Source organism: Rhinopithecus roxellana, chromosome 12 (genome assembly GCF_007565055.1).
Source record: "Rhinopithecus roxellana isolate Shanxi Qingling chromosome 12, ASM756505v1, whole genome shotgun sequence".
Classification (NCBI taxonomy): Eukaryota; Metazoa; Chordata; class Mammalia; order Primates; family Cercopithecidae; genus Rhinopithecus; species Rhinopithecus roxellana.
The window spans coordinates 89,261,498-89,278,517 of NC_044560.1; positions in this window are offsets into that span (position 1 = coordinate 89,261,498).

Here is a 17,020-nt window from a genome sequence, read left to right on the forward strand (position 1 = left end):
GTATCAGTTGCCCAGGTTGGAGTGTAGTGGCCACGATCTCTGCAATTTCTACCTCCTGGGTTCAAGCGATTCTCCTGCCTCAGCCACTAAAGTAGCTGGGATTACAGGCATGCACCAACACACCCACCTAATTTTTGTATTTTGGTAGAGACGGAGTTTTGCCATGTTGGCCACACTAGTCTCGAGCTCCTAGGCTCAAGTGATCCACCAGTCTTGGCCCAACGACTTGCTTCAGTGACATCATAGTGCCTCCCTGGGAGACACTGGGAGGACCTTCATTTCATCCATTCCCATCGCCTTGATTTCACCTTTATCTTCTCACTCGGGACTCTGATATCAGCCTCCTCGAGGGTCTCCAGCTTCCAGTTTCACCATTTCTAATCTATCTTCCACCCCGTGGCCAGAGCACTCTTTCTAAAATACCCCTGCTCAGGCCACTCCTCTTTAAACCTTTGTATCACTTAGCTGTTGCTACGTAACAAATGACTCCAAAATTGAATACCTTAAAACAACCATTATTCTGTTCAGCTTGCGATCCTACTCGGTCAGCTGGGCCAACTCCACTGACCTCTGCTGGGCTCCATCATGTGTCTGCTGGCAGCTCAGCTGGGGATCACTGGTGGCTGGATGACCCAGGATGGACTCACTGACATGTTGGGTTGTTGGCAGGTTGCCAGTAATTTGGGCTGGGCTCCTGTGGGACGCCTCATTTCTCCTCCATGTGGCCTCTTAGCCTTGTTTCCATGGTGGTCTCAGACTTCAAGAACAGCAAGAACACTTTTCAAATCTTTGTGCTGCATGTGCAAATGTCCTCTTCTGCAAAGCAAGTCACATGGCCGACATGCTCATGTCCAGATGTAGTGGGGAGACTGGGGAGGGCAAACAGATTCCATGTCTTTATGGGAAGGGGAAATTTGTAACCATTTTGCAGTCTACCGCAATCTTTCCAGACTCCATAGTGCTCTCAGGATACAGTCGTGCCCTCTATACCCTCTGTCACCTGTTCCCTAACTATCTTCCCATTGTGCACCCCACACAGAGCTTGTGCTGCAGTTTATCTGGAATCTCACCATTTTCAAAGCACCGTTCTTCTCCAGTGCCTTTGTGTGAGCTGTTCTCTTTGACTGGGGTGCCCTCTCCACCCCCGCATCCTGTGCTTACTTATTTATTCTTCCAGGTCCAACTCCAATGCTACCTTTTCTAGAAGCCTTTTCCACTTTATCTCCATCTGAATGCATCCTCACTTCTGGATCTCAGAGCCTTTTGCTTGCATGTGTGTTGCTGCACTTTTTCCCATTGTCTGGGAGCACAAGCTTTGCTCGTGGCTAGTAGAGCAAGAGCTCTGAGTAAGGCTCTCTGTGTTAGAATCCCACTTCCCTCATGTACCTCATGACCTTGTGCACAGCACTTTACTTCTAAGCTTCTGTTTTCTTATTTCTTTTCCTTTTTTTTTTTGAGATAGGGTCTCACTCTGTCACCCATGCTGGAGTGCAATGGGGCAATCTTGGCTCACTGTAACCTCTGCCTCACGGGCGCAAGCGATGTTCCCTCCTCAGCCTCCCAAGTAGCTGGGACTGTAGGTGCGTGCCACCATGCCTGGCTAATTTTTGTATTTTTTGTAGACATAGGGTTTTGCCATGTTGCCCAGGCTGGTCTTGAACTCCTGAGCTCAAGCGATCTCTCCACCTCGGCCTCCCAAAGTGCTTGTGTTACAGGTGTGAGCCACTGCACCTGGCCTCAGTTTTCTTCTATCTAAGAAAAGAGGGACAAGAAAAGCCCTTACTTTGTAAGGTTGTTTTGTGAAACTAATGATGCTCCTATGAAGTGCTTGGCAGGGTGAATGGGAGCTCCCATGAGACTGTAAGCACTGTGTGAGCAGGAGCTATGTTGACTAAATCTCCTCTCCAGAGGGGAAGATTTAGAACACTCCTCATGTGATCTATGTCCACATGGCTTGACATGGAACAGGTCTGGAGTGGAGATCCTCAGTGATCATTTTTGTGAATTGACATCTCCCCCAAATAACAATGCGTCCCTGCAGATGCAGCAGACATAGGGCTTGCCTGATTTAGGCTTTTCCTTGGCACCCCTCAGCGTGGGACAAGAATTGGCTGGGCCCACAGCCAGCAATGAAGTGGATGCTAATAACATCATTATATGCTGAATAATTAACTGTCATTTAAATATTCATATGCTGTTGGGGGCAAGGCCTTTTATCAGCATCTGGGGACTTGTCGGCAGAGGAAGGCGGTAGACGTCGACAAGGCTGACTTTGCCTGTGAAGGGCGATCTAGGGTCCAGAGAGAGCCGTGGAGTGGCCACCAGACAGTAAGCTAATATATAACTGCAATATTCTCATGTGATAAACTGCAATTTCATAAATGCTTGATGCATATGTGCAAGCCTAAAACAATATTGGAAGCATTAATTTCATTTGACTAATGCTTATCTATATTTTATTCTGTTCCATTTTTAAAGAACCCTCTCTTTCTTTCATGCAAAGGGAGGTGGGGCCAGAGACCTGCAGAAGGGCTAGAGTAGAAGGGCCTGGAGGTTCTTATCGTCTGTCTGCTGAGCTGCAGGTGTGGGTTGGGGCCAGGCTGGTGGGCTGTCCCTGAGCCTAGGAGCCCTGCCTTGGGGAGTTCTGACTCTGGTTCCTTGGGGGAAGAACTCAGGCTCAGGGGTCAGGGGAGAGCAGCATGGCACCTAGTTCCTGGACAGCTGGGTTGAAGCTGCTGTCAATTCCTCGACTGTGTCTGCAGGGGTGAGCCTGGAAGGGATGCCCTAATGACCCCGCAGGGAGAGGTTTGGGAAGGTAGGGACTGTTACAAAGCAACTACCCCATGGTGGTGAAGTGGGCATGGGAGGAGGAGTAGGGGAGAGGGGAGAAAGGAAGTTAAGGGAGAAGGACAAGGGGCTGGAGGAGGATGGAAAGAAGAGGGAAGAAGAGAAAGGCAAGAAAGGGATGAAGGAGCCTGAAGGGGCTTGTGCCAAAGGAGATGGCTACCTTGGAGGGAGCAGGGCAGATTGGTGTGGTAATTCAGAGCAAGGGTCCTGGAACTGGACAGTCCTGGACTTGAGTTTTAGCTGTGCCTCTAACTGGCTCTGTGACCTTGGGCAAGGAACTTACCTTTTCCAAATGCCAGGTTCCCATTTGTCAAATGGGAAAAATTATAGTACTTAACTGATGTATTAATTGTACATTTTTGCATAAATTTGAACAAATTACCACAAACATAGTGGCTTTAAACAACACACATCTCATAGTTTCTGTGAGTTAGGGGTTTTGGCAAGGCTTGATTAGATCCTCTTCTGACAATCTCACAGAGCTACAGTAAAGGTGTCAACCAAGATGCATTCTCATCTGGAGGACTGACTGGGGAAGGATCTGCTTCCAAGCTCACTCAGATTGTTGGCATGATTCACTTCCCTGCAGTTGTAGGACTGAAGGCTGTGGCTCCTGCTGGTTGCAGGAGGTAGCCTGCAACTCCTAGTTCCACAGTTCCTTGCCATGTGGGCTCCTCCAACATTGCTGCTTATGTCATCCAGCCAGCAGGGAGAGCCTCTATCTCCAGCCTGCTAAGATGGTCTTAGGAATGGGATGTAATAATGGGAGAGGCCACCCATTACCTTTGCCATATCCTGTTAGAAGCATGAACACCAGGAGGGCTGGAGTCATAGTGTTTACCTTCAGGCCTGTCTGCCATATCTGAAGATGACAACCTGTAACTACTCAGCATTGGGCAATGTTCTAGGTGCTGCCTCCTACCTCATTTAATCTTCCAAACAACCCCATGATGTGCCATAATTATTGCCACTGTACTGATGAAGAAATGGCAGCCCAAGAGCTTAAGTAACAGCCATATACTTAGTAGCAGGTAGAGTTTGGACTTGAATCAGATGCTCTGGCACCAGGGCCCAGACTGTTAGCCACCATGAAATCTAGTCTCCCAGGGCTGCTTGTGAAAATAAAACATGTAAGATACTGAGTACAGATTTGGTACAAGGACTAATAAATATCGCTCCAAAGTAACCCATTTGTGACTTGGCCTCCTTTGGTAGTCACTGTGCGCTCCCCGTACCCCTGTTGTGACCACATCTGCAAACCATTCACATCCCCAGGATCACCAAAGCCAAGCCCAGAGCATTGGAGAGCAAAAAGGGAGCATGGAGGAATGAGGTCGTGTGTTCTTCCCCTCATCTGAAATACCTCCAGCCCAAATCTATTCACCTCTCTGGCCTCCACTTAAATGTCACTTTTTCTTCTTGCTACTGTAACAAATCACCACAAATTTAGTGGCTTAAGACAGTACAAATTTATTATCTTACAGTCCCAGGAGGCAGAAGTCTGAGATGGGTCTCAGTGGGCTAAAATCAAGGTGTCAGCAGGGCTGTTTCCTTCTAGAAGATCTAGGGGACTGCCAGGCAAAATAGTTCAGGCCTGTAATCCCAACACTTTGGGAGGCCAAGGTGTTGGATCATTTGAGGTCAGGAGTTCGAGATCAGCCTGTCCAACATGGCGAAACCCTGTCTCTACTAAAAATATGAAAATTAGCTTGGGGTGGTGGTGCACACCTGTAATCCCTGCTACTTGGGAGGCTGAGGCAGGAGAATTGATTGAACCTGGGAGGCGGAGGTTGCAGTGAGCTGAGATCATGCCATGGTACTTCAGCCTGGGCGTCAGAGAGAGACCCTGCTTCAATTAAAAAAAATTGAGAGGAGAATGTGCCTTTTTTGCCTCTCCACTTTCTGGAGGCTGCCTGCATTCCTTGGCTTGTGGCACCTTCCTGCCTCTGCACAGTCAGCAACGGCCAGTCAAGTCTTGCTCACATCACGTCACTTTGACACTGGCCCTTCTTCTGCCCTCTGATTCTACTTTTAAGGACCCATGTGATTACATTGGGACCTCTCAGATCATCCAGGATAATCTCCCTATTTTAAAGTCAGCTGATTAGTATGCTTAATTCTGTCTGCAACCTTAATTTCTCATTTGCCACATAACATAACATGTTCTCAGTTTTGCGGTTTAGGATGTGGACCTCTTCAGGGGCCATTCTTCCGCCCAGCACACTTCCACAGGGGGTCTGGGGCTCTGCAACATCCTTTACTTATCCCATCACTACTTTAACCCTCTTCCAGGGGTTTCAAACTCACATTAGGGGCCAGGAGCAAATGCAAATTAATCCTCTGAGTGTAGGGTAGTAAGTAGTGGTAGCATGGTGACAAAGGAAAAGCCCTTCCACATTCAAAAATTTTAAAGTATGATGTTGGCCAAATTCAGCCTGCAGACTGCCACTTTGCTCCTCGGGATCCTGTTAGACTATGACCACCTTGTGAGCTGAAGCTGGGGTTGCAGAGAGGCTAGCACCTTAGGGCAGGGTAGTCAGAGGTGCATTCCTGGGCAGCCAGGTCAGGAAAGGCTCTCCTGCCTCCAGGCTAAAGTTGGTTGTACTGGGCCATATGCCAAATGCCCTCTTAGTCGGGTACTCTGTACAGGGTATAACCCATGCACTGTCCCTGGCTCTGTCCCTAGTGTCCCATACAGTGTGTGACACAGCATGCATGTGGACTCAATTCTTGTTGGATGTGTAATTGAATGCAATCCACTGCCTTCTCACTCACTCTTTACCCTGCTCAGGGATATGTGACCTCCTTCACAAGAGCTCAGCTTCTTTTGACAGGCACTGTGGATGTGTGCGTGTGTATGCATGTGTATCAGTCATAGGCTTCAGTGACTTGGAACCCAAGGTCTTTGAGCCTTTGCTAGGAAATCACCATAGGCTGTGACCAAAAGGCTGGGGCCAGGGACTGACCGACTGAGGGTTTCCAGCCTGCCCTTGCCACCACCCCAGCCACTTCCCACTTTCTCCCCACCACCCGCCTTGAATTCAAGATTCCCCGGAGGTCGAGCCTGGTGTAATTACAAGGTATCTGCTGCCTCCCCATAAATCTAATAGACTTTTTGGCCTTGTCAGATTAAAACTTACCTATCAACCCGCCGCAGTCCTCTAGATCTCCCTAAATCTGTACTTGGGAGAGAATTTATGGCCAGGAATTGCATTTTGCAAAATGATTAAAGTTGCCAAACAGCCATAAAAAGTTGCAGGAGGAGATATGGTTTTTTTGAAAGTCTGCTTAATTTATAAGGGGTGGAAGGTTTATTGTCATTTAGAGTCCACAGCGAGGCAGCGATGGAGCGTTCGGCGGCAGCTGTGCACAGCTGCTCTCGCTTTATGCCTTTTACATGTTTTTAAATTGCCCTGTTTGAATCTGGCCTTCTGCAGCAGCAGAAATGCCCTGGTTTGCAGGAGAGAGGCTGTTCCTCCTGCCCTCTGTTGTTCAGCCCTGGTGGCTCCAGATCCCTGCCTCACCCCCAGGCTCACCTTCCAGAAGCTTTTCTGGCTGATCTCTCCGCATGCTGACTGCTCCATCCCATTCTATGGTCCTCTGCTGTCCCCTCTGAAACATTAACAAGCACTCACATGCGGAAAGGCTTTTAAGTTTATAGGCGATTTCACGTGTCGTATCTTAGTACTTATCACCCTGGATTAAATGATTAAATGAGATAAAACATGTAAAGCTCTAAACACAAGGCTACTACCTAGTGAGCTAATAAATAGAATTAGGGCTCCCATTTATTGACCACTTACGAGGTGCCAGGACCTCTGCTCTGAGCGTCACATGCATTAATTCATATAATCTTGCCTGCCACTCTCTGAGGTAGCTGTTAATTGTGTCTGTGTTTTAGGAAGCCTAAAGAACTGAACCATGCAGTCGATGTTCAGTGAATATTAGCTGCTGCTATTAATATTATTAGGGCAGGAGTCTTTTCTGTTCTTCTTCCACACTGGCACGTAGTAGGCACTCAACAGGAACTGCTGAATGCAAGCAGGCCTGCATACCTGAATGACACTGCTGTCACTGCCTTATGACCCTCATCCCCTGTGAGTACAAGAATCAGACCTCAATCACCTTAAGTCTAAACTAGTACTAGACACATATTAGTCTATATATATTTGATTGGACCCAGGGATGGTGGTGTGCACCTGTAGTCCCAGCTACTCTGGAGGCTGAGGCGGGAGGATCGCTTGAGCGCAGGAGTTCGAGGCTGGAGTGAGCTGTGATTGTGCCACTGCACTCTAGTCTGGGTGAGAGAGCGAGATCCCATTTCAAAAAAAAAAAAAAAAAAAAGGGAAAGAGAAGAAAGATGATTAAATAAATCCAACCCTCACAGCAATCCTGTGAGGATGGTTTGGGAATTCCATCTTACGGAAGAGGAATAGGAAGCTGAGAGGGAGCATAACATCTGCCAAAATCACAGCTATAATGACTGAGCCATGATTTGGATTCCAAGTCCAATGGGTTTTTTCCCACCTCAGCCCAGCTGACCACCTGTTAGGCATTTGGAGGTAGATTCAGGAATTTTTCTTCTTCATCATTACCATATCTAGTATTGATTAAATACCTATGACTCACCAGCTACACATACTGTCCCAAATCACGCTCACAACGTACTTGGCATGATGTTTATTATTTTCTCCCTTGTATAGATGTGGAGACTGAGACTCAAAGAGCAGCAATTCCATGAGCTGAAACTTAAGCCCAGATTCACGTGATTCCAGAGACAGGTAATTATGATAAAGGGTGGTGACTGCTATAATGAGGGAGGATCTCCAAACCCAGCCTGGCAAAGGCAGCGAGGAGCGGAGAACTGTCAGGGCAGGCTTCCTAGAGAAAGTGGCTTCTAAGCTGACATTTGAAGGATGAGTAGGGATTTGTCAGATAAATGATAGGGGATCATGTTCTAGGCAGAGGGAACAGCAGGAAGGCAAAAAAAGAGCAAGGCTGATTGAAGGATGTGACTATTGAGCCTGGCCAGATGCAGTCTTGGATTCCCTCTGGCCTTAGTCTCAATCTCCACCTCCCTGGGGTGCAAAGATGCTCAAGGTGGGAGAGGGACCCACAGGCTGTGGGCTGGGCTGCTTCCTAAGTTTTCATCAGTTCTGCCCTCACTCCCCACTCTTTTTTCCAGGCCCAGGCCCATTCACCTCCTGTGAGTATCAGGGAAGCCCAGTGCTGCCTGCTCCTGGCCTGTGATGGATGAATTGGCCCTCTTGGACTTGGTCCAGTGCTTTCAAACTCGATTCTGTCCCTCTGTCCATTTGTTAGGGCCTTTTTCCCTCCTTCCACAGCCTGGGCATGGCAGGTGAAGGAGCCTCCTCCTCTGCTTTCTCCACTTCTCAAATGTTCTAAGACTTGGGAGAAGCCCGAAGACCTCCAGGCTCTTCACTCATTCATTCAACAAATACTTTCTGAGCATCTGGTATGTTCTGGGTTTTGTTGTAGGGGTTGTGAACACAGCAGGGCAGGTTGTTGTCTGCATGGAGGTTATCATGAACAAATGCATCAACAAGAAGATTGTAGGGAATGGCATGAGCTTTGATGTTACTAAAGCAAATGGGTGTGATTGGAAGTGACTGGGGGATGCGAGAGGGGCTGTTTTGCTAGCAAGTAAGGAAATCCACTCCATAGAGGGGAATGTTCGAACCAAGATTTAAATGAGAAGAAGCCACTCAGAGGAAGATCTAGAAGAAGAATATTCCACACCAAGGGAGCTATAAGTTCCAAGGTCTCAAGGTTGGAATTGACTTTACCAACTCAAGGAAGAGAAATAAGGCTGGAGTTTGGAGAGCAGGGGCAGAGGTGGGTAGGAATCAGATCCCGCAGGGGCTTGGAGCCCATGGTCAGACTTTAGATTTTACCCTAAGTGCAACCGTAGCTCTGGGGGGCTTGGATCGGGGAGAAATGTGGTCTGGTTTGCCCTGTAAAGGATCACTCTGCTTTCCATGTTGAGAACAGGTTATGGAGAATTCTGACAACCACAAATCCTAACCCATGCCAAACTCTCCTCCAGATGCACCGCACCCTGCCGTACCTCTAGGTCCTTGCACCTGCAAAACCCTCTGCCAGGTATGCTTTTCTGCTTACTTTCTAGAACATTCCTGTTCACGCTTCAGGACCCAGCCCCCAGGCACTTTCCTGATGGGCCCTCCCCCTCACCCGCAGTAAGGGTAAGTTCATGTTCTCATTGCCATTACCCAATTCCAGCCGTGAGCAGACTCAGCCTGTTTCTGGGTCCCTGCCCCGACTGGACCAGGAACTGCTCAGACATTAGGACTGCAGTTGACTTGGCCGTGACAGCCCAGGACCTGCGCACAGCTGGGCCCAGCTTGGGTGCCTGCCAACTGAACAAATGCTTTCTAGGTCGACACGAACTTGCTGAGTGCCCAAGTCATTGACAGAAGCACGAGGTTAGCAAGCACCCTCTGTGTAAACAAATAATAAGATTAGAAGTATGGTAACATACTACTTACCATAGCATTTAGTTTGAATTCATACTTACTAGAAATCTTGGCATCTGGATGCTGAGTTTCCAAGTGTTTACTAAAAGCGGTAATAGCCTATGATCGTCAAAATTTGAATAGTTCTTTCTCAAGGACTGTTCCCTTGCTACTTTGAGACTAGGAATGCTTGTGAAAAACAGAATACGTTTGTTATAATACTTCTTATAAATACTCGTGTTGGAAACAATACATTTGTTAAAATCTTCCTGTATCCCTGTAAATCCTGGTGTTTGTTCACGTGCAGTTGTAAACCTGTGTTTGTCACAGGATGCTGTGTATGCTTTCTGATATTTTTCTAATTCAGCTACCGATATAGAAGAACTGTGCAGCTTCTTAGTAAGCTAGGAATATTTGAAAGCTGTCTTCCTTGTTCATGATCTATGCAAGTAAAAATTAAAAAATTTTGAAACAAGGTGGGGTCTCATTCTTTACCAACTGTAAGCTTGGTGAGGGCAAGGAAGGTAACGGCATCCTCATTTGCTGAGGCTGCCCTAGCGTGGGATCTGCCTGCAGCAGCAGATGCTTGTTGATGGAGGCATGAGCGAACCTTGGCATGTACAGGCCAGGATTCCCTCCACCGAACTCAATTGCGCCTCCTCCCACCATGAGAGTGTATGGCTGGGCCTGAGGCCTGCCACTTGATTTCACTGTGCTGGGAGGGATCTACTTCACACTCAGCCTGGGTACTGCGCTGTGAATGTCCTCACACCAGGCAGTCCTATGAACATGGCACTGGGATGCCTCGTGATGAGATACAGGGGAAACAACTGGATCACTGAAATGTGCAGTTTTCACTTGACTGTTTGGCAAAGACACTAAGACCCTGGATAAGTTGTTTAGCTTCTTTGAGCCTCAGTTTCCTCACCTGTAAAATGGGTATCATAATACATTTTTTGTAAGAAAGCTCTCCAAAGACAAGTGGCCCTATCTGACTGCCGAAGTGCAGGCAAGTGTTACTGACTCCCCACTGCCCTCATCCTATCTTGGCCTTTGACATCAGAGTAGAGAATCAAGAAAAAGGACCTTGTCCCAACTCTGGTTAAATCCATGATTGCTTTGCTCCGACATCTCAGAGCCTGATGTGATGGGAGGTTTCAAGGCTATGGTAGACTCTGTTGTTCTTAAACCCCAGCACAGATAGTCAATGTGTGTACCTGGCCTGAGCACAGTGGCTGCTTGGCATGTTCCTTCTTTCACCCCTCCAGGTTGAAGCCATCCTGGCAGGTGCCTCTGTGTGATTAGGTGCCAAATGGCAACCTGCTCTTCTCCATTGATGACATTAATCTTCACATCTCAGGGCTTCTCTTGTAATATCCGTTCATTCCATGGATAGGTACTAAGAGCATAGCACGTGCAAGTGCCGGTTAGCACTGGGAATATAGGAGAACAAAATAAGGTTCTGCCCTCATGGAACCTGCATTCCAGCGGAAAGGGGCTGGATGTTTTTGGGGAGAGACACACAGGCACCTGGGGTCTGTGAGGTTGACAGAGTCTGATTCCTGGTCTTCAGGCTTTAGATGCTCACTCCTGGAAGTCAATATCCATCTTCAAGTTTGCCTCCCTAAAGCGCACGTTTCAAGTTTCTGGGGGAATTGATGAAGATAATGTTGTACGGTGTCTGATATGGCGCTGGGCACATCCTGGGGGCTTGTAAGTTGTAGATCTCTTTCTCTCTCCAACACGAATCTTTTTGGGTCCCCCTTCCTGTGTCTTCCTCTCTGCTCTGATTTTCAGGCAGAGCAGGAAGAGGTGCCCTTTGTACTTACGGCTGAAGGCAAGCCACATCTTTGGTTTCAGGGACAGCCTGCTAGGGGAGGTGGCATAGGAGGAAGATGAGACATACCTGGAGATCTTGGGAAAAAGGATGTTCAGTGCCTCTGCTCTCACTGCCAATACTGAAGCAGAGTGAGGCAAGACCCAGCCTGAGGTCTCCTTAAAGACCAGGCACGGTGGCTCACGCCTGTAATCCCAGCACTTTGGGAGGCCGAGATGGGCAGATCACTTGAGACTGGGAGTTTGAGATCAGCCTGGCCAACGTGGTGAAACCTCGTCTTTACTTAAAAACAAACAAACAAACAAAAATTAGCCGGGCACTGTGCCTCACACCTGTAATCCCAGCTGCTCAGGACACTGAGTCAGGAGAATCACCTGAACCCAGTAGGTGGAGGTTGCAGTGAGCTGAGATTGAGCCACGGCACTCCAGCCTGGGTGACAGAGTGAGACCCAGTCTCAAAAAAAAAAAAAAAAAAAAAAAAAAAAGTGAATGAGAGAGGGAACATGGGCTCGGTCGAGCAAGAAACAGTGAAAACAGACTCACTTTGCACAGTCCCACCAAAGAGTGGTGGCATCTTGCTGTGTAATCCAGTGAAGTGGCTGTTTTGGACCGGATAAGACCCCGGCTTGAAACCTTCCACCAGCAAAGTGGAGGATGGCATTGTTGTCCATCATAAAAATCAATGGTTCTTTTGCTAAGTGGCCAATATTTATTTGGCTTTAGCATTGTTTAATTCAGTGCATCAATTAAAGATAGTGTAATGTCTGCTCTGGTCTTCAGCCTCAGCTTCTGTGTGTCGTTACCTCATCTGTTTGAGATCACTCACGTCCTTACGTCTCTGCTCCTTTGTCCCCTTGCATAACTCAAGGACAGGAGTAATTGACGTGAAACTTTTAAAAATTAATTTCGCTGCATATGTCACTGAGGGAGAGTGCAAGTCCTCCCAGCCATTTATAACGTCACGGTGATTGGTCCTGACAAAACAATACCTTAAAAACTCACCAAAGTAAATTATGGCCCAAGCAAATGGCTGCTCCGCGGCAGGGCCGGAGGCTTGGAGGAGAGCCAGGCAAAAACAAAGTAATGTGCTTTTGATATTAATAACAGAGATGATATTGATCTGCAAGCTAGTGTCACTTCTCCACTCTGGCGAGGAGATTGCTCCCGGCATTTAGTCCACTGAAAGCCACTTTCCATTCAGGCCATTTAATTTTGTGAGTCTTTAATTATGTGAAATGGAGTCCAGTTAAAGGGCCAGGTCCCAGTTTTGCCAAGCGGAGACGTGGGCTGTGATTCAGGAAGCTGTCAGAAATGAATATAACTCAATTCTTAGATCTGCAAATGCAGTTGTCTTTCTAAATGTTTATTTCATCCCTGCACTTCTCTGGCCTGGTGCCACTGTGCATCAGGACAGACACAGACTCTGATTACAGGATCACATTTTTCAAAGACCTGAAGTTAATGTGCCTGTTTTCTGCATAATAAAAGTCATAACTCACAGGGACCTCCAATGCCTCTCCCCTGAAAGGGGGCCTAGACAGACTGCAGGAGAGCTGAGCATTCCAGCCTGGATAGCGTGCCCTGTACCTGGCCCAGTTTTGGACATTCAGTCTCCCTGCAGAGCTGTGACAGAACACGCTGGCAGACCACAAGTCAGACCACAGGCCAGCCCGTGGGGCAGATTATGTATCAGAGGTTCGTGAGACAAATTGGGAAGAAACCCACATATCAGACCACAGTGATGTCCACGGCTCCTGATTTAGGCTTCAGAGAACGTCATCACTACAGCTCTATACCTTGGATTTATCTAAGTATCTTTCCTTGGGTCAGATCTGGTCAAAGTCTCTTTCTCCCTTTCTCTTGTGCACATAGCCCTGTCTCTGTGTGTCCCTATGTTCCGGAAAGGCAACCTTTCATCTATGTATATATTCGCATGCATACTAGCAAGCTCACACACGATCCTAGAATCACTCTGCTTGGTCTCTGCTTTACAATTGTTCCTCATATTGGCTGTTGTGTCCACTTTTCCATATAAAATCTCTCCTGAGTGTGACTAAAGGCCCTCTTGTTAAAATGCATTTTCAGAGTTCAGAGTTCAGCCTGCCTGGGCTGTCCTGCTGTTGTTCTAGTGGTGTTCCATAATAGGAACTCCCTGGAGGTACACAGACTATCCCTGCCTTCTCCTGTTCTGTAGCACTCTCCTGTTGCCTGGACCCTCAAGACTTTCTTACGAAGAGGGGTCAGTATAGAATAGCATGTCTCAAAACTCAGCTCTCTGACAACTCCTCTCTAGCCAAGATTGAGACCTAAAATAATTAGAACCACAGAGACAAAATGCTGTAGTATCTCCACACTTGACTCACAGGAGGATGCACCAGAACCTTGCTCAGAGTCCCTTTCTTTTACGTTATGAATAGTTTTTAACAGTCTTCATTATTGTTTGTATAGCCTACAGAGGATTTAGAAGTAGAAAAAAGAGGTGGAGAGTGGCTTCTAGAAGTAAAAACACCCAGAGCAGCAGCTGAAAGTGAATGAAGAGAGAACCCTGAAAGCACACAGAGTAACTCAATGTGAGATGTCTTCAAAAACTTCATGAAAATATGTAGTAAGAAAAAACTAGCCCAGGTGCAGCAGCTCACACCTTTAATCCTAGCACTTTGGGAGGCTAAGGTGGGTGGATCGCCTGAGCCCAGGAGTTTAAGACCAGTCTGGGTAACATGGTAAAACCCCGTCTCTACAAAAAATAGAAAAATTAGCTCAACGTGGTGGCGGGAGCCTATAGTTTCAGTTACTCGGGAGGCTGAGGTGGGAGGATTACCTGAGTCTGGAAGGTTGAGGCTGCAGTGAGCCGTGATTGTGCCACTACACTCTAGTCTGGGTGACAGAGTGAGACCTTATCTTAAAAAAAAAATGAAAAAGGATAAAAATGAAAAAACTATAGATGGATTTCAAAATCTTTTTGCACCAAAATAAACCCGCACTAACTTGTTATAACATGTCTGAACAGGATCTATTTTGAGGCACTAAGAAGGATAAGACATCAGTTTGAAAAGAGCCCCTATCAAAGCAACACGAATTTTGCTAAAATTGAAGCAAGAACAAACATCAAATTTATGGTGAAGCTTGGGTGGAAGAACGGTGAAATCATTAATGCTTTACAAAAAGTTTATGGAGACAATGCCTCAGAGAAATCAACAGCTTACAAATGGGTAACTGGTTTTAAGAAGGGATGAGATGATGTTGAAGACGAAGCCCTCAGCTGCAGACCATCCACATCAATATGTGAGGAAAACATTAATCTTGTTCATGCCCTAATTGAAGAGGACCAGTGATTAACAGCAGAAACAATAGCCAACACCATAGACATCTTAATTAGTTCAGCTTGCACAATTCTGACTAAAACATTTAAGTTGAGCAAATATTCCACTTGGTGAGTGCCAAAACCATTGTATCCAGATGAGCTGCAGACAAGAGCAGAGTTTTCAATGGGAATTTTAAACAAATGGGATGAAGATCTTGAAGCACTTCTTTGAAGAATTGTAAAGGGCATGAAACATGGCTTTATCAGTACAGTCCTGAAGACAAAGCACAATCAAAGCAATGGCTACCAAGAGGTGGAAGTGGTCCAGTCAAAGCAAAAGTGGACCAGTAAGAGTGAGGTCATGGCAACATTTCTTTTTTTTTGTGATGCTCAAATTTGCTTGTTGATTTTCTGAAGGGCCAAATAATGATAACATCTGCTTATTATGAGAGTGTTTTGAGAAAGATAGCCAAAGCTTTAGCAGAAAAACGCCTGGGAAAGCTTCACCAGAGAGTCCTTCCCCACCATAAGAACATTCCTGCTCATTCCTTTTGTCAAACAGAGGCAATTTTGCAAGAGTTTCAATGGGAAATCATTAGGCTTCCACCTTACAGTCCTGATTTGGCTTCTTCTGGCTGCTTTTAGTTTCCCAATCTTAAAAAAATCTGTAAAGGGTACCCATTTTTCTTCAGTTAATAATGTAAAAAAGAGGCCGGGCACGGTGGCTCAAGCCTGTAATCCCAGCACTTTGGGAGGCCGAGACGGGCAGATCACGAGGTCAGGAGATCGAGACCATCCTGGCTAACACGGTGAAACCCCATCTCTACTAAAAAATACAAAAAACTAGCCAGGCGAGGTGGCGGGTGCCTGTAGTCCCAGCTACTTGGGAGGCTGAGGCAGGAGAATGCCGTAAACCTGGGAGGCGGAGCTTGCAGTGAGCTGAGATCCGGCCACTGCACTCCAGCCTGGGCGACAGAGCCAGACTCCTGTCTCAAAAAAAAAAAAAAAAAAAAAAAAAAGTAAAAAACACTGTATTGACATGGTCAAATTCCCAGGACCTGTAGTTCTTTAGAGATGGACTAAATGACTGGTATCATTGCTTACAAAAGAAACTTGACCTTGATGAAGGTTATGTTGAGAAATAAAGTTTATAGTTTTTATTTCTATCTTTTAATTTCATGTTTCCACAAACTTTTTGAAGTCTTCTCATCCAGGGAGGTTTTTCAAAGTATGTTGAAAAACATCCCTATAGGGGAATGTAAGGGAAAGGGGTTGCTTTGTGTTGCAGAATAGCAGACTGAGACTGGTTATTTACGAACAACAAAATTTATTTGGCTCACAGTTCTGGAGGCTGGGAAATCCAAGAACATGGCACTAGGATCAGAATAGCAGACTGAGACTGGTTATTTATGAACAACAAAAGTTTATTTGGCTCACAGTTCTGGAGGCTGGGAAATCCAAGAGCATGGCACCAGGATCTGGCAAGGGCTTTTATGCTGTGTCATCCCATGGCAGAAGGTGGAAGGGCCAGAGAGTTTGAAAGCAAGAGAGCAAGAGGGGGCAGACTCATTTTTATAGCAAAGCCACTCTCATGATAATGATCTAATCAAGTCTTATTAGGCCCCACCTCCTAACACTGTTGCATTAGAGATTAAGTTTCCAACACATGAACTCTGGGGGGCACATAGTAACTATAGAAGGGATATATACTCAAATATGTTTAGGAAATGCTGGGTTAAAGAAAGCCAGACAGGTTTCTTAGCTGCAGGAGATTTCAGTGCTCCTAGTATGCTAACATGTACTGTGTATCTGTAAGGGCAGGGGAATAAAATTCAAGTTTTCTCAAATTTACTTACCCAAAAATATTTTTTATCCTCTGGTCCCCACTCAAGAGGATTTTGAGAGTTTAGTATTCAGCAGAACACAGTCAGAGAAATACTGATATACCACGACTCATGTTTGTACTGGCAACTGTAGTGGACACCATCTGTTTTTGGCAGCCATTGGCTCTCCTTGCAGAAACAGCCCTCCCCAATTTTTTAGTACATGTGATGTAGTTGGGAGTTTATTCCTCAACTTCAGCAGTGAGCACATAACCCATGCTAAGTCACTCACAACTTTGCATCCCCTGGGCCACAATAATTGGTTTGAGGATAGGCACATGGTTTGATCACAGCCATGGAGACGCTATGGGACTTTGAAGGAAATTCTGGATAAGAGACAGTTGGACTCAAAGGCAAAGGATGTGAGGCTCAGAGCTGTGGCAGCCATTTTTCCAATACCTGGAGCCCAAGAAGTCAACCTGGAAGAGAACAGGGCTGTGAGGTGAAGATAAACTGGGTCTGTCTTTTGAAAAGATCAGTTTGGGTGCTGTGTGGAAATTAGTATTGGTAGAGGGATCTGGCATTGAGACCAGTTAGTCAGCAAGTAGCGGAAAGAGATGAGATTGGCTTGAATTAGAGAGGAGGCAGTAGAAATGGTGAGGGCTCTTTAGGAGGTAATAATTACTTGGGGAATGATTGGAGGGGATGAAGAAGCAGG